Raw genomic sequence first — 24,123 nt, 5'->3', positions numbered from 1 at the left:
TTATGGGAAACTTAACTTACATCAATATGTAAGTTAAGTTTCCCTTAATTTGGTTTCCCCTTGGGTGCCAACTTCAGCCTTCATGTTGTAATATACCGTGAGATGTCTTATTATTGTTATAATTTTGATGAGTTAATTTAAAGTTTACACAAGTGCCTTTATTGAAGTGTATTTACATGGATGTACAGTTTATTAAGGACTTGAGTGAGTAATCCTTCTGTACATTTGTGTACAGACGCACACAATTGGAACATTGGGCCTCATCCGTCCACTGTCGTCTGCTGTTGTCTGTCCATTGTCGTCCGCTGTCCTCACCTGTCGTCTGTCCACATCATCCGTCCTGGTCGCCTTCAGGCATTCAGGTTAGTGATGTTTATCTTTATCACATCCCATCGGCTCTGGAATTATTTCTCTGGACTTTAAGCTTGATTTTTTTTGAAAAAAGTAACAGCCCCTCTTATTTTGTTCTCGTTGTTTCCTCCTTTTGTCTTTGTGTGTCAGAAAAGTGCACATTTTTAGTTTATAAATGTACATTTTGAAAGTGAAAAAGGTGTCGACGAGTCTAAATGCTAATAGATTGTGGACTCTTGTTCACAATGTGTGTCAGTTTCCAGCCGTAGGAAGAGACTAACAACCTTTAAAGTATTTAACCAAAGTGACACCTGAGGAAAAATCAATGGCTAATTTAAAACACTCCCTTTTTTCACGTAGGTGAATTGTTTCTGTCCTTTTTTTTGTTTCTGTTTCTGGCAGTAATGAAAAAAAACAACAACACGGCAACACTGCCTTAAAGTTATTATTTCCTTCTGTAAAGTGTCACTATTGCTAAAAATCAATGACTAATTTAAGGGAGCATTGTTTAATTGGTTCCACACTGATGGGAAAAAATGAAAACGGATGTGTAAGTAATGAAAAAACACCACTTGCCTTAATTTGTCAGAGCAGGTTAGAAGCCAAGCCCATTACACTCCCCACTCTTAGATTTTTCTCTTTATTGATTGCCTGTAGTGCAGTGAATTGGCGTTAACTTTAAACACCTGATTGCTTCCCTGAGGATATTTAACAACATCTAATCCCACATATACAAAAAAAACAACAACGAAGGAAACAAGTAAAGCTTTTTAATATGATGAATGACACCCATAATTTGGGTTTCCCCCCTTTTTTAAATGGGCAATAACCTGTAATAATAAACTGTCTGGAGGAGAAATTCAGATTATAAATTACTCTGTGACTGTGCAGCTCGTGCTACACTTAAGAGCAGACAAACATAATCCAAGGCTGGATTTTAACACTCTTTCTAGTCCATGGTGTGATTTTTAAGATAAGGAAAGGACAAGAAGGATGAAAAATTAATCTTAATTTAATCAAAATCACAATACGGCCGACTGCAATTTTCAAATGGTAGGAGGCACAGCCAAAAGGTGTCAAATTATCATTTTAGATTCATTATTTTCTTGATCTATACACATTTTATTCATGGAGAATGTTTTTTTTCTCTCAGATCTGCAGTAAGCATTTTAAATGTTGTTTTTTTAAATGAAAATGATGAATAATGATGTCAAAAAGACAAAAATCACTCCCTCTGATATCACAAATCATATCACAAAATAATCACAATTAGATTCACATTCACAATCGTTCAGCCCTAGCAGGAAGTGCAGCTTAGTTTTACACCTAAAATTCAACTAGAAAATAAATAAATAAGGACTCAAATGAAGAAAACACATTCCGATTACTACAACTATCACTATTGTCTTTTTAGTAAATCGAATGGATGTTTTTACTTGTGTGATGTAGCAGTTGAGTAAAGGCGGAGCTTTAATGATTTCAGGTAAGAACCTGTTGTTGCCGTCTGTGGTTTGACTTTTGCTGTTCAGATGATCTTCACGGTTACTGACCTCACACAAATGGCTGTGGTTTATTCAAACTCACATCAGTGAAATGACATGCAAATGTGCCTGTGCTTTTAATATGTGGTCAGCACTTCACTCCTGTCTGTCTGTCTGTCTGTCTGTCTGTCTGTCTGTCTGTCTGTCTCTGTGTGTGTGTGTGTGTATACACGAGTGTGTACCTTGTCAGGACCAGTGTAGTCGTCATGGAGACCAGGGTTAAGGTTCTGAAGTTTAGGACTAAGATTTAAGTTGTGGTTAGGGTGAGGCATTTACTGGTTATAGTTAAAGTTAGGGATAAGGCTTTGTTTAGACTGTCCAGGTGAATGGAAGTCACTGCAGAGTCCTGAAAACAATAGCTGTGTGTGTGTGTGTGTGTGTGTGTGTGCGTGTGTGTGTGTGTGTGTGTGTGTGTGTGTGTGGAGTTTTAAGGTCATGAGTAGGATTTACTTTTTTTTTACGGCGTTGTGTCATTGAGGCTGAAAATCACCATGCAAATCCTGTTATCTGGCCTCAGTTCAGGGAAGCGGGGCCTCAGCCATCAACATATTTACCATTTATGGACATATGCTTTACATCCTGTTCCACCGGCCAAGGCCTCCACCTCCCCCATCTCCTCTGCTAATATTCTGTGTATCTGAACTGCGAGTCGTGCTCCTCCCCCCGCTGTAACAAACAGATGGCCGCTCCATCTTGAGTCATCACAAAGCCATTACCACAGTGACTCGTCCTCAGCCCGCGCCGCCTTGATTCGTGCCCGATGGCTCGATGGCTTCACCGCTGTTTGCTCAGGCTCTTAAGTCGTCCTCGGCCTTCGCGACACGCTGTGTTTGCTCAGGTTAAATGGCTTGTGTTGCCTGTGGAGCTCTCTCTACCCCCCCCCCACACACACACACCTCGTCCCCGTGTGATTGGCTGTGACACCGCCATGTTTGACGACCACCCCTCTCTCTCCCTCTCTCTCTCACCACAAATGTGTTTGGCTGTTTGAAACAAGTTGGCTTTTAATACGCCGTGTTTACTCACCAAAAAGCCCTGAGTGTGTTTCTATCTGTGTTGCCAGGGTCTATCAGTGGCCGCACCAGTGAGCATAAATCATTCAGGAGTAATTCAGAGGAACAACAACGGCCCGAAGAGGAAGAAACAGGGAAATTATAAAACCTCCTATAATGGATGCACCTATTACAGCCGCCGGTGCTGCTTAAACACAGACTTATAAATGCTTTTATTATCAGAGGGAGCTTCTGTCTGTCCGTCTGTCTGTAATCACTGTGAAATCTTGGCCCAAAACATCCTCCATTTTTCTGCTGAAGTTTCCTTCAAACAAAAAAAAAACGACTCGACTCGAGTCTGAATTTTCCTTTTTTGTTTTTATGTCAATTACAGAAGAAAGAAAGTATGAATGACACGGAGGGTTATTATGGTATTTTTGTATAATTTTAACAGGAATATTGGTCTGTATATGACGAACGCTGACATTAGACAACTATGTACGGTGGTACTTTGTCTTATGTTGGTAAGTTTTTATTCACATTTCTCTGGATATTTCCTCTTATAAGATTTCTTGAGTTTACTTTCATTAACTTTTGCTAAAGTTTCTGCTGTCTCTTCGTTCTCAGTTACTATCTTATGTTGTTTCTGTGTGACTTTATATGAAGTACAAATTTGCTCATGTCATGATATATGTAGTTTAAAAAGAAGGTTTGCATAAATAAAAGGTTTGGGGAACACGGCCGTACATCACTGCCCTTTTACCGGCCTTGTTTATAATTCTCTTTTGTAGTGATGAGGCTTTCTATTGTCACAAAGTGGCCGACTCTGCTTCGTTTCTGTTCAGGCCGCTGCAGAAACATGGTGGCCTCCTTTGAGCAAGGCCCTTGCATTTAAATGATTTATAAGGCTTTAAAAACATGTTACAGTTACTGTACACTTAGGCATACTTACTTATGGATAGTACATTCAATTTCTGCCAATAAATCTTAAAATGTTACCTTTATTTTTACATTTAAGGGTTAAAATTTCAAAAATATTATTAAAATTTGATATGTATATTTCAGGCTGAAGTAGTTTTAAAAGACTGACTCATGTAAAGTGAAACAAATATTAACATGATGTTTTTACAGCAGTTTTTGGGTTTTTTTGAAGGTGACATTATCTGCTGCTAGGAACAAATTAGTAAGTTTTTTAAAGGAACTCTTGAGGTTTAAAAGTATTTTCTGTTTCACAGACGTCTTTATGCATACAATTATTGATTAGAAGTGGAAAATGAGTGACTCACCAGTGTAGCATCAGATTTTCTATTTGTTATTTTTATTTTTTTTTAGGCAACACCACTGGTTCCTCACCCATTCCACTTTTTCACAGTCTTGTTGATCTTTTCCGCAGCTCCAGAGCAGGTGAAACACAACTTCACCGTCCTGTGACAGTAATAAATAGCCTCCATGATCCAGGTTCACAAAGCTGTGAAATTGGATATTGAGATGTTGCTCCGGTTGCTGCTGCTGCTAGTAGTTTTTCAGACTAGACTGTGGGAATGGGCTAATCCGATCACAGGAACGTTAGACGGGGCTAAGTGCCCTCACATGGCCTGATCGGTGGTTGGAGGAAATGATGATGTTTGTTTTAAACATGGATTTATCAAGTCTTTAGTTTCAAACGTAATCTTAATAACATCCTTGCTGTGTCGACATGATTGTGTTCTACATGAGCAGTGATGTGCTACTTATTCTGCAGTACAATATACACACATATATGTGTATATATGTATATATGTGTATGTGTATATATATATATATATATATATATATATATATATATATATATATATATATATACACACACATATATATATATATATCTATATGTATATATACTGTATATATATAGACATATAGGTAATATATAGAATATGAAAACTTTTAAATCTACGCTGGGAAATGTAGAGGTGGGAATCGCAGGGTTCCTCACGATACGATACACCTCAATACCAATACTATCACGATACAACAATTCTGTGATAATCAATATATTGCCAGATAATCACAACATAGAGAAAGGTCAAAGGTCAGAAGGTCTATGTATTGAACGTAGATTGAGCATCTCTTAACGTAGCTTTCTTCACCATTATCTCTTTCTTCCACCCCAAGTTTTCCCCTCATTCATTTGAGCAGCGCCACCGTGAGGAGACATGAAGTAGTGACGCCCGGCGAGTGAAACTGGCAAAGGCTGTTTTACATTGAAGCGACTTCATTTAATATTTGCCCTGACGTATCGATTATCTTATTTTTATGCATCCCTAAAACGGACATAACATGTGAAATGGTGTTTGAATCAAGTCTAAAAGAGATAATCCAAAATTGGACTTATGTAGTGTTGTCGGCTGAGCTGCTCATCATTTTCTTAGAGTTAGAGTTTAGGGTTATTATTTTTTATTTATTATTTTGTAAAATTGTAAAATCACACCCTGGACAGATCACCAGTTGAATTTTCTAAATTACACAAACAGTCTAGGAGTTACAGTAATGACTGATGTCTGTGACGACACGATGGTACATTATCTGAAGAAGGACGTGGACTCTTCATGTCAACCTGGGTTTGAACCTCCTCCTCTGTTCATTAGTGAAATGAGGTTTTAACAAAGCCTCATGACACAAAGACTCACACCCGGCACACGGTGCAAACGACCTGCTAACGCATGGCTCTGCAGTCGCGGCTCTGCAGCTCCACGTTCACGTATGGAAGGTTGTCATTCCGTGTTAATCAAGTGACAGTTCACACTATAGTTTTATACTTTTGTTGGGATCTCTGCGGCAAAAGCAACACAAGTTGCAGAAAAAAATATAAAGAAAATTCTCCTTTTATCAAACATTTATTCTCATTTAATCAGATTTTTAACTCGAATAGGTTTGAAGTTTTACTTCCCTATTTTTTGTTCTCTATTTTCTGTCGGGATTTTATTTTGGTACTGTGAAGCACTTTATACGTTTTCTTCTAATTTCATTTTTATTTATGAAAGAAAACAATAAATAAAACCTACAAATAAAATGAACTCATAGGGTAAATCTGTATTTCATTTATAAGTCTTTTATCTACCGTGATGCTCAGTTTTAAAAGAACATTTTTGTTGTCAGGTTTTTTATTTTCAAAATATTTATTTTTAAATAACTCAATGAAAATAAACTCAATGAAAATATGTTAAAAAGTATAATATAGAGAAAAAAAAAGCATAATTTTTTTTCTCCCATGATTCCACATTTTTCCACAGTGTATGGAATTAGATTTGAGTCAATATTTTCAAACACTTTAAGAGACAAATAAAATGTCGATTTAATCATTCAACACAAACAAAACACCACAAAGAACACACTTGTTCTTTGTGGTGTTTTGTTTGTGGGCGGGCCTTAGGAAGCTGCCCGCTGATTGGCTAATGAGTTTTGAAGCGTCGTTGCTGTCCGTCTGGAACTTGTTCCACAAGTTTTCTCCATCGACATCCGACAAAATAATCGTAAATATGTAAGGTTTATAATCTGACAAACGTTAGATATTTACAATGATTTTGTATTTTTGTAAACTCTCCTCCGCTCTGACACTTTTAAAACTGTTTTTGTCAAAGGAAGTGCTAATGTTTGTTTGTTTTATTTGGACTTTTGAGCTCTGAGTGACTTTGGTCTAAAAACATCAGTATTAGTGAAGCTCTGTTGTGCTGATAGTCGTCCTCTGTCGTCTCCTCACTGTCCACAATCTCTTTTTAACACTGTCGACGCGGTGGATCACGCGTGTGGCCACAGCCACCCCAGCGAGGAGGCTAACCATCTGTCAGCCGGGGGCCCCGAGACCTTGAGGCGCAAGAAAGGGCCCAAGCCCCTCCACCTCCGTCACCCTCCTCCCTCCCAGCGCCCATTAGCTTGCCCTAATGTAGCCGCGGCAGCTCCGAGAGGCAGAGTCCCTAACTTCTCCTCCTTAATTCCCCTGAATGACTCCTCTTTAGCATCTACATAATTAATAATTCATTTGCTCAAAGTCACTCGCGGGGCGACATTCACCTGTTGAGCAAACCCTGGTGTCACAGGTTTGTCGTCAGGTGACGCTGTAAACATGACATGGCGACAAATACCTGGAGAGGAAAAAAAGGAAAAGAAAAGTCATGATTTAAATAGCAAGTGAAGACAAAGTGTTCTAATGTAGTGGGATGAAGATAGATGCGAGGCGGGGTAAATTTAGACCACCTCACATTCATAATACCTAATGCCCTTTAAATAGGCTTAAGAGGACGACTGAAAATAGGCTGCGATGATGAATCATTTTCCAGGATTCTTTTGGTTTCTACTGCAGGCGTGTTAATTCTTTCCCTGTGAATCCGTGGCAGCCTTTGTCAAATCTACTAAATAATGCACTTGTTACAATATACACCTCAGTTTTGTGGAGGGGGAGAGGAAGTCGCAGAGTGTTTGATATTTTTAAATGCTCTTCTGTTTTCATGTGTGAGTGGCTGTAACTGATGAAGGTGATGATGATGATGTGTGGTGTGGATTCAGTCAAAATCACAGGACTGAATTAAATCTGTATCAAATCATCATTACAGTAAAAGAGGAGGTGAGAAGGAGGTCAGGAAAGAGCACAGAACAGAGCAGGGAACAGACGATGTTGGAAAAGTTCCTGTGAGAGTAGACTCAGCTCTTGAACGCCTCACAGATTAAGGAGGGAGTGAAGACTCTGTCAGAACAATCATGTTCTTTCAACAAGCTGAGAAAACTGTCCATAGTCGAGGAAGACGAGCAGAACAACTACAAGCTCTGTCAATGTTAAAGTTGTGCCCGTTAAAAAGAGTCTGTGAGGTGTGAGGAACTCATGCAGCTGACGTCCAGTTGTTGTTGGAAGTCAGAAGTTTTCAGATATGACCAAGATGGCTGTCGCTCTTGTTTTATCTATGTATTTATGTATCGTTCAACTGGAACGTGGTCGACCTGTAGATGATGTCACTCCTACTTCTGTCTTCCCATGTAAATGTAGCACACGAGTATATAAAGAAATGCTGGACTAATATGAAACACTTAAGCCTTTTTTTATCACAATCTACAAGCTGCAAACGAAGCGTAAATGATCAGTGTTACAACATGAACTGCTCCCCGTGCTCTTGGCCTCGGTCTCTCGTGTAAAACACACATTTCATTTGCAGCAGAGAGTCGGAGCGGGCGCCGCCGTGAGGTGCGACGGCTGCTGGGGGCGGGGGGCGGGAGGGGTCTGTGCCAGGCTGTGGAGCGGCCGAGCAACAGTATCTGCTGCTGCTGCTGCTGCTGCTGCTGCTGCTGCTGCTGCTGCTGCTGCTCCTTCTGTTCGCGGAGCATCTGAAGAAAAAAAGCAAACTGCACTGTTGCTCACACTCCCCAATCCCGTTGTTGTCATTGGCCGGCAGCCACAGAGAGAGTGAGCCAACGGAGTTAAGAGACACTTCCGCTCCGCACATAAGGAACCATCTGTTTTAAAGGCCAGAAATAAATAAATAAATAAAGAGCCCTCCCCCCTCACTCTCTCCCCCTCTTCTCTCTTTTTCGCTCTCTCTCTTCTTTTTCTCTTGCAGCATCAACAGTTTTTTTTAAACATATTTAAGATCTCTGCTATTATCACTCTCATCAGACTTAAAATTCCAGCAAAATCCATTTAAAATAGTTCATTTGGCTTTGTATCCACCTTTTAAAGTGACATAATAACCAATTTTTTAGTTGATTTAATGATCTATTATTTTATTTAGTGACCCGCTAAATCAATAAAAAAACCACCAAAAGTCAAATGGGGGGGGTTGTTTTAAAAGTCCATGATTCTTTGGCAGTCTACTAACTACCAGTATGTGCGTAATTGCTTTAAACAATAAAATACTCTTTGTTTTTCATAATTGTGATGAAAAACACGGACACAAAGCTCCGCCCACACATGTTTATGTTCTCTGTGGCATGTAAAGGCCACCGTAGTTTCTCAAAGTGCTATGGAAAGGGAGGGTTGTTGCAATCTGCAGTCTCACCAGTAGATGTCTCTAATTCTTGCACAGTGGACCTTTAACATCTAACCAAATTTGTGGGGGGGTTTTTGACTACAAAATAATTTATAATTAAACTGCTTTTTCTGAAGTTTGTAAAGCACTCACTCTCGCACACCAAAGTCCATAGAGAAAATCAGTGATTTTAGCTGGCGGGGACACAGCGGGTCCTCTGCTGACACTTTGTGTCACTGAGGTCAATCTGAACAAAGGATGTCAAACACTGAACTACAACTCCTGTGTGTGTGATGTTAAAATCACTGATTTTCTCTCTGGACTTTGGTGTGGGAGAGTGAGTGGTTTGAAAAAAGGGACAAAAACTTAATTGTATCTAACAGTGAGATAAAGCAGTGAAAATATTCTTAGGGTATTATAGTGAATATGATGTTATAGGGTTTGGCTGTGTGGCTAAAATTACGTGTCAGAGAAACCACATTTTACATACCGTGAACTGTCCCTTTAATGTATACCTGTGGTTTGACACAGTTCAAATATATTGTTTTATCTGTGTACTTTTACTTTTCTGTCTTTGTGTTTGTTCTGTCTACACAGAGAAAAATAAACGTCTGATAATAATAATGATAATGAAATTTACTAATGAACTCTATACGTCTTCACACCAAGAAGCCCGGGAAGCATAATCAGCCTATAGGAAATTTGTCTAATTAACTGTCTGATTAATCAGTATGCTAATGAAACCATATTGATAGAGTTTCCCACGTAACTGTTGAGCGAGGGACGAGATTAAATCACAGCAGTGAGGGACAAAAAAGATGCAACGAATGTCGTGGCAACATGTTCCTCCTCCACACTGGAGTGAAAAAAAAACAACCAAAAAACACACAGAAACACATCTCTGTCTGTCCATATGGCTGCGTGTGTGTGTGTAACTGGCTCAGCACGCCGTATACAGTTACCAACCTATATTTCCAGTTGTATTCGCACCTCGCGGTGCTGCGCGCAAAGTGAAAATTAAAGGCAGGAGGCTCGTGTGACGGGATTAATTAGACGGAGGCCAAGTGAAGTCACACTCCTCGTGGCAGCCGTGCTCCAGTCCTCAATTACTGCGCAGTGAACAAAGCAATTAAAAGGTCTTGTCCTACAGAGTTACCTGGGACTGCGGCTGTGAGCGGCGTGTGCACTCAAATCCCCCACGGGAGACTCGTCAGGTCCACAGGTGGATAATTACTATTGATCAAGTGGCATTAGAGCATGTGAAACAACAGTGTTAGCTTAGCCCGGCGCTATTTTAGGTGTCCACTTCATCAACGAGGCCTCTGAGGTGGCTGATGGACAGACAGACAGATTTGTAATGTTCTCGTCTTGTCCAACACTACATTTAGCTCTAGCTGTGGTGACATTGGTACAAACCTTATTTATCTATCTTTATATTCAGTATAATAAAATGAAAAAAACCTGCTATAATGAGAAGCACAGAGAGAGAGCGTCGTGTGGAGCTGATAGACTTAATCAGCGGTGTGTGAACTCAATTGCCAATGATTTGAATATAATATAATTTAATATGTGCTCTTTTCTACACACTACAGCCTGCAACTCGCGATCGTTGTCATGAACCTCATTTGTTTGTACTTTGTTTGATCCATAAAATGTAAGAAAATGTTGGAAATGTGTTTCTCACTCCCTGGAAATGATGATGTTCTCAAATGTCTTGTTTTTGTCCACAAACCAAAAATATTAATGATAATGAAAATGTGATAATTTCTTTGTTTATAAACAGCAAAGAAACCAGAAAATATTCCCATTCTAGAAGCTGAGAAATCAGAAAGATTAATGGATTATCAGAGTAGTTGACGATTCATTTAGTATTCAATTAATAATGGATTCATAGAATAATTGTTGCAGCCCCAAAGTTAAGGCAACACTGATGGTTTGGGTAAGAACACGAGGGAAACTACTGGTCGTGACGTCTTTATTAGAATTTCAATTCCTGTTTAGAAGTGTGCAGATTCAGTCAATCACACCTGGTGTCCACTCATGTACTTCGTCATCTATTTTCTTCTAAATGACAACATATTTTAAACATTTTACATTTTTAATGGTCATAATATTCTTCTGGAGAAGAACTTGAATCACATGGGGTTCGAGACCATTAACTCCTCAGAAGCTTATTCTTCTTTGCAACCAGTGGTGTCGCCCCCAAGTGGCTGCTCAACATATTGTCACTTCCTATTTGTCTTCACGGAGAACCCAGAAGACTACCAGCCCACATTTTTATATGCATTCTATCTATTCTACAGGGGTCAAAATACCAACCGTACAATACGTCGTCCTTCCTCCAGGGCAAATGCCAGTTTAAAGTGACTTTACATATCGTGATGTATCGCTCTATGATTGTCTCGCAATATATTGATTATCACAGAATCGTTGTATCGAGTTATTGGTATCGTGAACCATGTGTCGCGTATTGCATCATACCGTGTGATTCTATGATGCTGCCACACTGACCTTCACACACACTGGTACTGAACGCTGACACAGCACATAAACTGTGAAGTGTTCAATCCTCCGACGTGGATGTGATTCACACTGACGATGAAGTGGTGAACTTCCTGCGTGAGTTCACATTGTTCAGCACAGAATACAAACACTGTCGTGTGTGTGTGTTTGTGTGTGCGCAATTAATTGTGTTATTGTCCGACGACGGCCTCACAAAATGCTTTTGTTATTAACTCTGCAGTGTCCTGTCCTTCAATAGACTCATTCACACACACACACACGCGCACACATGACCTCGGGACACATGTCCACACATAAACATGCAGCATGTTTCTTCAGACACTTGATTGAGATTGATGGTTCTGGTGTCGCATTCAGTCCCGAGCCACATCGCGCCCATGACAGAGCCTTTGTTTTATTCTCACTCCTCTCCTGAATTTTTTCCTCGTCGCCCACTTCCTCTTTGTTTTCTCCCCACTCTTGCATCGCCTCACTTTTCCTCACGTCGCTGCCTTCCTCCCCTCTCCTGCAGCTATTCTTAGCTGGGAGCTGTGTGCACCGACTGTCTCCAGCTCACAAACACAGAACCTTGTTAGGAGACTTGTACCTCAAAGAAGGACTGTACAAGTCCGTCCAAAGAGTGCCTGTACACGTGGAGGCCTTTCAAAATTGAACATGCTGTAATTGAGACTCCAACAGATGACCCAAATAACTGTCCTCTGTTCAATTCTATTAAATTTTAATCACAAATCACAACATACATTATCTCAAAGTTCTGTACATGTAGTAAGGCAGAAACCTTTACGACAGAGAAGAGAAACACACCAGTTCACACCGTGAGCAAACACAAGGCAGCCATCTGTCTAGACAGGTTGTGGCGAAAGGAAAAATGGGGGACGGAGGAGAGGAAGGGGGGAGAGAAGACAAGAGGGAGGTAGATATATAACCGGTGTGTCAGGATTTGAAGTTCTAAATCAGTGAAGATATGTTTATAGAACTATGTAGTGTTGTAGACAAGACCACGGCTTTGAGGGGTCGAGACCGAGACAAGACCAAGACAGAGGCAGTAAAAGTTGGACTTGGTCCCAGCCGTCTCCCTAAGCGTCGCTTTGCAGAATTTACACGTTGCGCTGTGTTTTCTTTTGGAGGTATTTATGCACAAAAAGTCTTTGTGGTTCAGGTAACCAAATTTTATTATAGATGAGTTGGCTGACATCTTCTCATGGCCTCTTCTCCTGTCACTCACATGCACTTTTGTGAGGGGCGTGTGAAAGGGAGCGGGAGGGGTGTCAGCCGTTAACGGTGACAAAGATTTCAAATGATAAATGAGTCAAGTTATTGGTTTTACCCGAAGCAATACGATTTATGCAAAATCACAGTAATGATATTAACAAGTTAATCCAAAAGTTAATCCAAAAAGCTAATCCACAGTTGTGGTCTTGACCGGTCTTGAAATAAAATTCTGAGTCCGCTTTGTCCGAGACCGAGACAAGAGTAAAAATGCTGTCGATTTCGAGACGAGACCGAGACCTTCATAAAGTGGTCTCGAGACCGGTCTCCAGACCAATACCGGTCTCAAGTACTAAAAAATTAGAACTATGATCTCATTTATACAAGCAGCAGCAAAAAAAGTTACACCGATATCAACTTTAATTTCAGCATAATAATAATGGCAATCATACTGCTGCTAATGATAATGATAATAACAGAGAGAGAGAATCAAAACATCAAACTCACTGACGATATAATTCATTTTTGAGGCTTGCCCCATACTGGTCAAACTACACACTCAGTGGCCCCCAGGTCATTTGAGTTTGACATCCTGGACATGGAGACACAACACTGAATGTAAAGTGTGGAAGCTAGTGGATCGTTAGCATAATTAATGTTGGCTTTCACTTTATCAGCTGTGGGAGAAGTTCCTTTTACCTCCAAACCTCGCTTCAACGTGGACAAACCATACTGTCCTCGTCTTCTGGGACAGGCTTGTTGTTTGTTTTCTGTTGTTTGTTTTGTCACAAATAACACAAATCAACAAAGCTGCTGTCTTCTTAGTGTCGCTGTACTGTTGTGTTTCCAGTCTCACAGCAGCGAGATAAAGGGTCAGACACAGTCTTAACGTGGTGCAGGTTTTATCAGCTGAGCCTATTGTAAACAGCAAAAACACGTGTAAAAAACTACCAAACATCACCTCAGCAGCAGCAGCAGCAGGCTTATGCCAGTGTGCTGTTAGAAAAAAGGTTCAAGAGGATTCTGTGAACTGTGATGTGATCGATGGACCTCGTAAGAAGGTTTTTGGCAGCTACTTTTATTGATTTATTTGTTTTTTAATCTGCATAATGATGAAAATAAAACAAAAACAACCTCATCATGACTAAACCACAGTGAGCAGAATCTGCTTCTCAGGAATACCAAAGCGAGAAAACATTTACCTCGGCTCACTTCCTGTTTCAGCATCAACACATCAATCAGGGATTACAAATTTATTTCTTGAATATCAGATTGGCTCAGAGACAGTTGTGTGTCTGTTCAGCTGCGTGTGTGTGTGTGTGTGTGTGTGTGTGCTCGGCTAACGAAATCAGGTTGCTAACAGGCTCAACTCATGCAGTCCTTTGACTTAATTCGCATTGACGACAAGAATTGACATGTCCCCCCTGTGATCTTGACATGTTATTAAGATTTAATGGTGGAATTATGATCATTAAAACAACATGACTGATACACAGGGCAGATGATGGCCTATTCATTTAACTGACTCTTCCTGTAATAATATTGGAACAGACAGTCTGCCACTTATTAGATCATAATTAGCCGCTGCAATCTGTACGGAATCTTGAGGAAATGACGGCCAAGTTTAGTGGCGTGGTGCGGCGAGGCTCGCTCTCCATGACACACACACCCAGAGATGCGCGTGTGTGTGTGTGTGTGTGTGTGTGTGTGTGTGGTGTTTTAAAGCAGTCGTCGTCCTCTGACTGGTGAAACAGGCTCAGTGCAGTGAGTCCATGATATTTGAATAAGCAGGGATATAATGAAGCAGATGGTAGCTAATGAAAATAACTGGCACTGTTTTAATGATGGCACTTCCACCCAAACATCAGCCGTTGTTTTGACTGACATTCAATGTGTGTGTGTGTGTGTGTGTGTGTGTGTGTGTGTGTGTGTGTGGAGTTTTTTTTTTAATTGAAATCCAAGAAGTCGAAGAAGTTCCCATTGCTGCAGGAAAAAAAGCTCATTATTGACATATTTTCTCTTGTGTTTTTGGCAGAGATGAATTAATATGTTCAAGGAGGCTGTTTTAGAAACACTTGAAGTACTCAACTATGTCTTTGAGGAATACTTCGGAAATGGGTTTAGGTCAGGGGTGAGGTTAAAGGTCAGGGTCAAGGTCAGTTTAGGCATTTAGTTGTGATGGTTAAAGTTAGGGTAAGGAGCCAGGGAAAGTATGTCTATGAGTGTCCACACAAAGAATGCAAAACAAGCATGTGTGTGTGTGTGTGTGTCCAGGTATTACTAATGTTGTGGGGACCTAAACCTGTTTCCACAGTCACATTATGGGGACTTGTCTTTTGAAGATATGTTTTATGGTTAGGTTAGGATTAGGCCAGTAATAATTGTGGTTAAGGTTAGTGTAAGTCTCCAGGAAATGAATGTAAGTCAATGCAATCAAGTCATGAATGTCGAACGTGTGTGTGTGTGTGTGTGTGTGTGTCCACATTAACTGTGCCAGTTTCGCAGTGAAAAATCTGCATCCTCAGCTGTTTTTTTTCCACTTTTTGCCCAGAAGACAGAGAGAGAGAGAAAGTGCACTACTCTACTGCAGGCGTCACCTTGCTCGCTCTCTCTCTCTCTCGCTCGCCTGCTCTCTCTCTCCGAGTCCCCGCCTCCAGCATCTCTCCAGGTAGTGTTCGCCAAAGTCGGCCCCATTAATAAGCAACATATTTGACTTTCAATGTGTCTCAGGCGCACCAACCACCAACACCCCCCCCCCCTCGACGTATGGTTGGGGGCAGAATTATTCAGAGGAGAGTGGGAGAGGTGTCACGCCTCCCTGCGGCGTCCAACATGCTTTGGGTGGGTGAGAACGTGGAGCTGAGAAAACACCAAATCCTCTCACAATGAGATCACAACATCACGCACAAACTGTCCCGTAACAAAGTCACATGTCGACATTAAAAATGATCATAAAAGTAAAAAGTTGAAGCCATTTCTAAGTCACCAGTTGATTGTTTGAGCTGCCATTTTGTCAGGTTTCTCAGCGCCATCTTCATTTTTTCATCACCACATTTGAATAATTATGACCCGAGGCTACAGATAGAAGATATTTAAGGCTCTTTCTGAAGTCATAAATAACAAGTCATACTTTTTTAACACACAGTTTTGTGTATAGCTGTAACATTGATAAGGGAATAAATGGTCATATTCCAACATGTCTGTGATTTATGGATTATGAATTTAAAGACAAAAGCGGTGAAGAGTGAATTTTCTGTAAAGCCTTTCACACACGGAAACAGAACTATGCCTACACAATCTTCTTCTTTGTCGTTTCTAAAAGGTGTTTTCCATAAACTAGAGCTGAACATTAAATCGAAATTTCATCAAAATTGCAACGTGGCCAACTGCAAAATGTGTGTGAAATTACAAATACTGTATGTTATTCAAATGAAAATGAGAATAATTATGTAAAAATCACCATTCCTCATCATGAATCATATCACAATCGTTAAAATTAGGTATTCATGCAAAATGTTTTAGCGCTACTATAAAATCGCTGTAACAGCTTAAAATGTCTATATGTAGTATATATGCCAGGCCTGTATGTGGTGCTGTGACGCTGGAATGTGGAGCATGTGATTAAGCTAGCATGCTGTGTACAAAGTACAAACACAAGAAAACTATGACGAGAGATTGTGACGTTGTTATTTCACAGAAATGCAAAAGGTGGCAAGTATTTTAGGGCTAAAAAAAAAAAAGTTCTTTCCATGTGGATAAAAAACTGATATTGTACAAAAGTTTCACTTTCATCTTTGCCTGGCATTAATTGTAACTGTTCATTTTGTCAATACTTTTTGAAAAGCATGCAAGATTTTTCTACTTCAAAAAACTATTCAATACAATGATTTCCGCTGCTTTTACCGTATCATCCCTGTCTCTATTCACTGGCTCAATGGAAGCCAATAATCCAGTTTTACTTTGTCTTAATTTGAAGTTACTTTGTGAAAACCTTTGTGAAAGAAATTCACAAATTCGACCTTCTGCATCAATAACTGTTGCGAAAAAGGTGGTCGAAACACAGAAACACCCGGATCTTGTTAATTCAGGAAAAACATCTTATTTTAATGCTTCTGTATTTTATGACTGAACCAGACCGAAAATGATTGACAGGAGAGCTTGAGTTTGACACGTTTGCCTGTGTGAACTGACACAGTACTCCGTTATTAGTGAAATGATTGCTAACAGTTAATTATTATTATTTAATTACATGTTGATTCTTATAAAGTATAATTTCCTCTTTTTTTCCCTGAGTTGTTTTTACTGGAGTTCTGGAGTGAAAACAAAGCGCCACAGAGACACTGAAGCACTCGGCAGACAGACGTTCTTCCCATTTTTAGAAACACATCTGTTCTCCTCTCACGTGGCTCTGGATAAAAATCTTCCTTAAACACTTACCTCACACATTTTACGGCTGCTGAGAGGAATTATAAACTTATTTAACATGCAGCTTAACACCAGATATCACAGCAAAAACAGCCCAATATTAGAAATAAGCCAAACATTATAAAATGATATGCATGTTGATTTAAATGTTCTTGATCTATATTAAATATAATCTGCCACTCTCAGACTATAATGTTCCTGGTCTTTAAAATAGGTAAAGTAATTCAAGAAAGCTGTAATGTTTACTAAAGACAAAGTTAGATCTTTTTTCTCTACCTTTCTAGTATAAAACATTCTTTGCCAAGATAATTTTTTTTCCTTTTTAGGCAAGAAATAAGGACAATTTCAAAGAAATTTTACTTTCTTGGAATTTTACAGTCACAGGAATCAAATTATGTCATTTTTGTAAATATTGAAATAGGTTCAGTGTGTTGTTCTAGGTGATATTTGCCAAATACTGAACAACAAAAGTGCCATGATTTCGCTTTCAAGCACCTGGTTGGTCATTTTCATTACAAATCTAATTTAGCTGTTTTCGTAGGTGTTTGCCTCATGGCGTCACACTTTTAATCATAGAGTCAAAATTAAATGAAGCAAAGTGCCACTTTTAAAGCAGAAATAAACCGACATGTTAGCCTGATGCTAACAATGCTCCCACTGCAAAATTTAAGCCTCAGATGAGTCAGCAGATATCACTTTGACAACTCTGAATATATATATATATATTTATACACATATATTATTGCCACATTTTGTCACATCGTCATGACCACTAATTACATAGCCAAGCTAGGAAGCTAATGCTAAACCAGACAGAACAGGATATGTAGATGGTCTTACTCTTACGTCTTATAAAATATTATATTATATATAGTTTTAAAAGTAACAATAAAGAACTTTTTTTAATGTTTTTAATTTTCTTGCTTTTTATTCATATTAGATTTGTTAGATTTAGATTGATTGAGTTTTTTTAGCAGTGCTAAACATTTAGATTGAATCAAATTCATGGCTGAAACTGGCAACAATTTTTATTACTCATTAATATGCACATTATTTTCTTCATTTTTTTAATTAAAAAAATGTCAGATCTGTTTCCCAAACCTCAAAATTATGACAGATCTTTGTCCACAGACCAAAGATATTCAGGTTATTGTCATAGAAGAGCAAATGCATCTTTAAATTTAAGAAGTTCTTTTTTAAGTCTTTAAACGTGGAAGTAATTGGTGAATAATAACGTCATTGATTAGGTGAAAAGTCTGAATTACGGGGGTGAAAGAGAAACAATTAAATCCCTTTTAAAATGTGAAATGACAGGTTTATTTGTGTATTCGGCGGCCGTGTAAGTGTGTGTGAACTGCTCATTATATTACTCATGTTTCTCCCCCCAATTCTTTTTCTGTATTTCCTTGTTTCCTTTTTATTCCCACGAAAGGTGTTGTGCGTCTTAATTAGTCTAATGAGGATTATCTGGGGTTTATTGTCTCCACACCTGTGACTTGTTGCCCGTCACTGCTGCTGCAGTATAAAGCTGCAGGCACTGACGTGATGCAAGTCCCTCTCCAGACACCGCCACGGTATCTTTCACTAGTTTTTCCCTTTCCTTTGCACGGCCGTGAAAAGTTTTTAAATGGGTTGTTTAGTTTATTTTAGTGTGGTTGTGTGAGAAACTGTTAAATATTCAGTTCATGTGGACACAGCCTGTCTTCACTGAGAACATATTTTTATAATCGATGAATCTGTCAGATCTGATCTGATTTTCTCATTAATCAAATGCTTGTTAAATGTAAAATGTCAAAGTATTAAAAATACATGTGGATAGGTGTTTAAGGTTTCTTTTCTTATATGGTGCAAAGAAACCAGAAAATATTCACATTTAAAAATCAGAAAGCTTGTTTTAATTATTGGAAAAAACCCATTAAAATAGTTGACGATTAACTTAGTCATCAATTAATAATCGAATGCAGCTATAACTGTCTATTTCTATTTCTAATCTAATAATGATAATAAAATAATATGTATATTGCATCTCTAACAACGTTACCAAATTAAGATGAACAAAACACAAAAACCTGTATATATTGTTTCAATATTGTGTTACTGATTTTGTGTCCTAATGCTTCTTTGTATTTTTAACATGTTAAATTTATTTTTCCCTCTTTTTTTAAAGGTCTTTAATTCAACAAAAGGCTCATCTTATATTGTCCATGACTTTATCTCACTGTTGGACAGACGTTTCCACGTCCAAAATTGAGTTTGTCTCCCCGTCACTCTCCCACACCAAAGTCCAGAGAGAAAATCAGTGATTTTAACATCACACACACAGGAGTTGTTGATCCACTGCTGCCTCCATCACTAAGTTCAAATGTTTTATTCTGTGACTTCAGTGTTTGAAATCCTTTGTTCAGATTGACCTCAGTGACACAAAGTGACCACACGAGGCAGCAGAAGACCAGCAGCTCCTGTGTCCCTGTGAGCTAAAAAATAAAAAATGATTTTCTCCATGGGGTTTGGTGTGGGAGAGTGGTTTACAAACTTCAGTTTTCCTGTTGTAGAAGTCTAACAGTGAGATAAAGACGTGAAACAACTTCAGCTGACGTAGACTTTCTTGGTTAAGAGGCTAAAATGTTGTTTTTCCTTGTGTCAAACCAGCGACAGTGACTCTGAGCTATGACTTTAAAGTCTCATGCCAACAAGGCAGCTGTGGTTGGAAAAAAAGAAAAGCCGAGCACGTCTCAGAGTCTCAAAGTTTCTAATGTGCAGACGACACATTATGGTGAGATGGAAGCCTGCTGCTCGGCCCGTTGCTGCCCTTGGTTTAGGGAGTGGTGAGCAGCGGAGACTGTGTCCTGTGCTGATTACGATGCTGATGGGCCTCCGTTTGTCACTGCTCTCGCGAGCTGCGGCACTGAGCAGCGGGGTTCCCTGATTACTTAATTGCTCGTAAGAGCTCATTAAAGCTTCCTATCCATCATAAGTCGTATGGCGAGTATCAATTTTCCAGAGTGAGAGAGAGAGAGTTTGTGACGAGAGAAAGATGCTAAGAGAAACTCTGATGAGCAATTAGTGACGTGAAAACGCCTCTGAATTGTTATAGTTTAATTTCTTTGGGGGAAATATGTGGAATTCATCACATGGATGGATGCTGCTGTGTTACCAAGACGCTAATCTCCTTCTCCTTCACCTCCTGAAACTTTTACAGGGAAAATTACTGTGGAGAAAATTACTTTTGTTACCAAACAGACCAAATTAATTCTCATATTTTCATTATAATTTTTCCCCAAGTGTCAGTGACAACAATAGGTCATAAAACTGCTTTTAATTTTGTTTTTGTCATTTAAATTCAAATAATTGTTCAAATATTGAGGATTAAGTAAACAAAATTTAAGATTATTTAATAATAATTAATTTCTATAAAGTTCATTTACAAGTTTTTTTGTTCCCTAAACTAAAAATAAAATAACCACACAATTCAATAATTTGACAGCAATAAACTTCAATAAACTAAATCTTGTCTAAATTCAACAAATGAATGTAAAGAAACTGTAAGCCTATAAGTTACATTGACTCAGATTTCTTGTTATTTCCATGTGGACAGATTTGGACAGTTTATTGAAAAGTCATTGAAACACTTTGTTTTGTTTACACAACGTATACAACGTTATAAGATGTAACCTTATCTTTAAAAAATTAAGTTCTAAATCTAATTAAAGGTTAATTAAACAAACCTTAAGACTTTTAGTCACAGCACGTATAGTATTTAATTAGTGAGGCAATAGATTTTCTTGGAAAAATATTTCAGATTAATTTTTAAAGCTGTAATTTGCAAATTGTTACTTTCATATAAACAGATTTGTACAATAATGTGTTAAAAAGTTAGAAAGCGTTTTCTTGTTTTATTCCCTTAATTTGTGAAGTTGCAACTAATACAGTTTGTAGATATATTAAGTAAAATAAGTGAATTTGACAGATTTGTTTAGTTCTCTAAACTTAGTACAACCTTCCATGCTGTTTGGACGTAAACTTTAAGTAAATGCGACTGAAAGTTGAGTAAAACCATTAAACAAAGCTGTGTCCAAGGTTTTCTAGGTTTGATTTTTAAAAAGTTAACTTAAATACAACTTTTAGTTAGTTGAGTTAGTTTCCTAGATTGTTTATTTCAGTAAAATTAACATATCACATTTTACAGTGTAGCCATGCAGAGGCCTGATTTCAGAATTCTAATATTATTCTCGATTTATTTCCTGTTTATGAAATAAATAACATATAATTGAGGGTTTTGTTGGGCTGCAGCACAGTATTAATATTTTTACGTTCTGCTGTATTTCTTTTTATAAACACTCTTCTCGCCTCGGCTGAATTCCCTTTTCCTCATTACCTCATTTACGTGGTTTCCACTGATGTCGGCCTTAGTTTCGTTGGTTTTTATGGACTTTCTGATTTCCCTTTCTTTGCTGTGACCTCACGAGGGAGGCGAAAGAAGAAAAAGAAGAAACAACATCCAGTAATTTGGATCCATGAGAGCCTTTACAAGATCCTCACAATCTTACCAGGTGCAAAATTAGAATTGGATGCTGTTCGTATTAATTGGTGATCATTTGCAAAGCGGGTGGAGAAAAAAAAACGTCTTTTGCCAAGAGCAAGTCTTACAAGCCTCCAGCTGGGGTTGTCAGGGGCAGGCTTGTTGGCATTGTGGCAGCATATGTTTGGTGCCAAGAACGCCATTGATTTGCATTTCTTTTATATGATTTTTACAAAGCAGAAATGCTCTTTTGTGTAGAAGTGATCCCAAAAGTGAGTGTTGCAATTAATCACAAGTGAAATTTATCGGCTGATGAAAAGCCATAATTCTACTTGCAATCTTTTTTTTTCATCCCTCCCTCCTTTCTTTCTTTATTTCTTTTTTCCTTTTTTTTAAAGAAAAAAGTGGCAGCATCTGCAGCGCACGCTCGCCTTTTTTGATGAATGTGCCTTTAAAGCTGTGCAGTTTGGCTCCATTTAAAAGTGGCTTGAAGGAAGAAAAACAGCAGTGCGACTCGTGGAGACACTGCAAACGCCATAAGTCATGGAAATAGTTCTTCTGTTTGGGAATCAAGCGGCGCATAATGTCGCTGGAGTGACGCAGAGAATGTGAAAAAGTGCCTGACGAGGTTGTGACATGAGAGAAATGATGGGATGTGAGGCGTGATTACAAACTTCTCTCAAATTGCTCTCGGCACTGAACAACCTGACTCTCTCTCACACACACACACGCCTCTTTCAAGTATTGATTGAGATTCAGATTGTAGATTCTTTTTTTTTTATGCAGCACGTCACTGTGACCTATTGGCACGTAATTGATCCAATTAAGCAATTAACCAGCTAACAAACCAACCAAGCAACCAGCTAACAAACAACCAACCAACAACCAGCCAACAAACCAACCAGCAACCAGCCAACAAACCAACAACCAGCTAACAAACCAACCAAGCAACCAGCTAACAAACCAACCAAGCAACCAGCTAACAAACCAACCAACCAACCAGCTAACAAACCAACCAACCAACCAACCAACTAACCAGCCAACAAACCAACCAAGCAACCAGCTAACAAACCCACACACACGCATCTCATTCAAGTATTGATTCAGTGATATTGGGATCATAGATTCTTAGTTTTTTTTGAGGCGTCACCGCCACCTACTGGGACATGTAATTGATCCAATTAAGCAATGAATACTTTGGTGGGATTAGAGACGATCAGAGACAAAACTGGTCCTGCCAAGAGATGGACAAGCTCCAGGTTTTTTTGCTTCGTCTCTAAGATGGCTCCAGATGGGTCTGGGGGGGTGGGGGGACTCATGTGTGGCCAACTGGTCTAAACCACACACTGAGTGAGACTCGCCTACAGTGTCACACAAAAAACAAACCAACAGTCCCTGAACAATGCTCTGCAGATTATTCCTGCATTTCCCCGCTGACCTGGACGCTCTCTGTGGAGCTTCTCTGTAAGCAAACAGTACAGTTCTATGTTTACACACTGAAGGCCTTCTGAAGTCCACCAGAGTCTACACGAGATAGACTTCGTTTCTGTAGAGCTCACCTGTGGTTCTGATGCTGGCATACGCAAACACCTCCTCCTTACACATCAACTGCACATGCTCCAGCTGGTGGCGCTACTCTATTTTAGTCAAATAAGTCAACAAGGAATCCAGTAACCATGGACGCTTGCTTGAGGTCCTCTGGTATTAAAAAAATCACATTTATGGGCACCTTTCAAGACACTCAAGGACATTTTCCAGATTAGAAACAAAATATATAGTAAAAATTAGTATAAATATTTATTTATCCTTTATTTAGGTGGGAATGTCCTGGTGAAGATGTAGTTACAGAGACAAAGTGATTTCACAACAGAATATAAAAGGTCAAAGGAAGTACTTAACCCTCTTATGACCACCACGATCATCAGAAATCAAAAAATATGAAAAATATTTAGGTTGGGAAGAGAGAGGGTTTGTTGGAGAGAGTTCCAGAGACAGGGAGCTGCTCTTGACCACATGGATGGTTGGGGGAGTAGTGAGAAACCTCAGATGTTGAAGATCTGAGACTATGAGAAGGTGTGTAGAAATAGAGGTCAGGCATGAGGATCTTATAGTCACAGTTGTTGACTATAAGGTGTTTGACAGGGAGCCAGGGCAGGTTTTTGGAGGACAGGGGTTCTTGTGATGTGTTTCTATTGATTTTCAACCAAATTTGAGGGAGATGCTGTGAGAAGATTTGAAAATGTAAGTGATGGGACTTTGAAATGAATTTCAAAAGTGATTGAGAACCAGTGCAGGGACCAATCATTGTCTAGCACTTTATCCTCCACATGAGGACCACGGAGAGCTGGAGCCAGGCCCAGGTGACATCCTGCTCAAGACTTGAGGAAAAAAATGAATTTAATCCATTTTGGAATAAGGCTATAACATAACAAAATGTGGAAAAAGTGAAGCGGTGTCAATACTTTCCGGATGCACTGTACTTCACATCAACATTCACATATCTGTGCTTTTCCTTCTTTATTTACTCCACTACATGTCCTCTAACTATCTTTGTTACTCGTTACTACCAA

At 39.0% G+C, this 24,123-nt stretch overlaps 1 protein-coding gene across 1 annotated transcript in view; it reads left to right on the top strand.

Moving 5' to 3' along the window:
- vwde (von Willebrand factor D and EGF domains) overlaps positions 1-24,123 on the top strand; it is an 86,857-nt gene that overhangs the window by 1,126 nt on the left and 61,608 nt on the right. Inside the window, exon 2 of the mRNA XM_058647464.1 lies at positions 236-362. The gene's annotated coding sequence lies outside the window, so the exon portion shown is untranslated. The remainder of the gene's footprint in view (positions 1-235; positions 363-24,123) is intronic.

This window comes from Solea solea, chromosome 13, assembly GCF_958295425.1.
Source record: "Solea solea chromosome 13, fSolSol10.1, whole genome shotgun sequence".
NCBI lineage: Eukaryota > Metazoa > Chordata > Actinopteri > Pleuronectiformes > Soleidae > Solea > Solea solea.
Note: the sequence above shows the minus strand (reverse complement) of the source record. Positions and strands in the feature narration are given on the sequence as shown.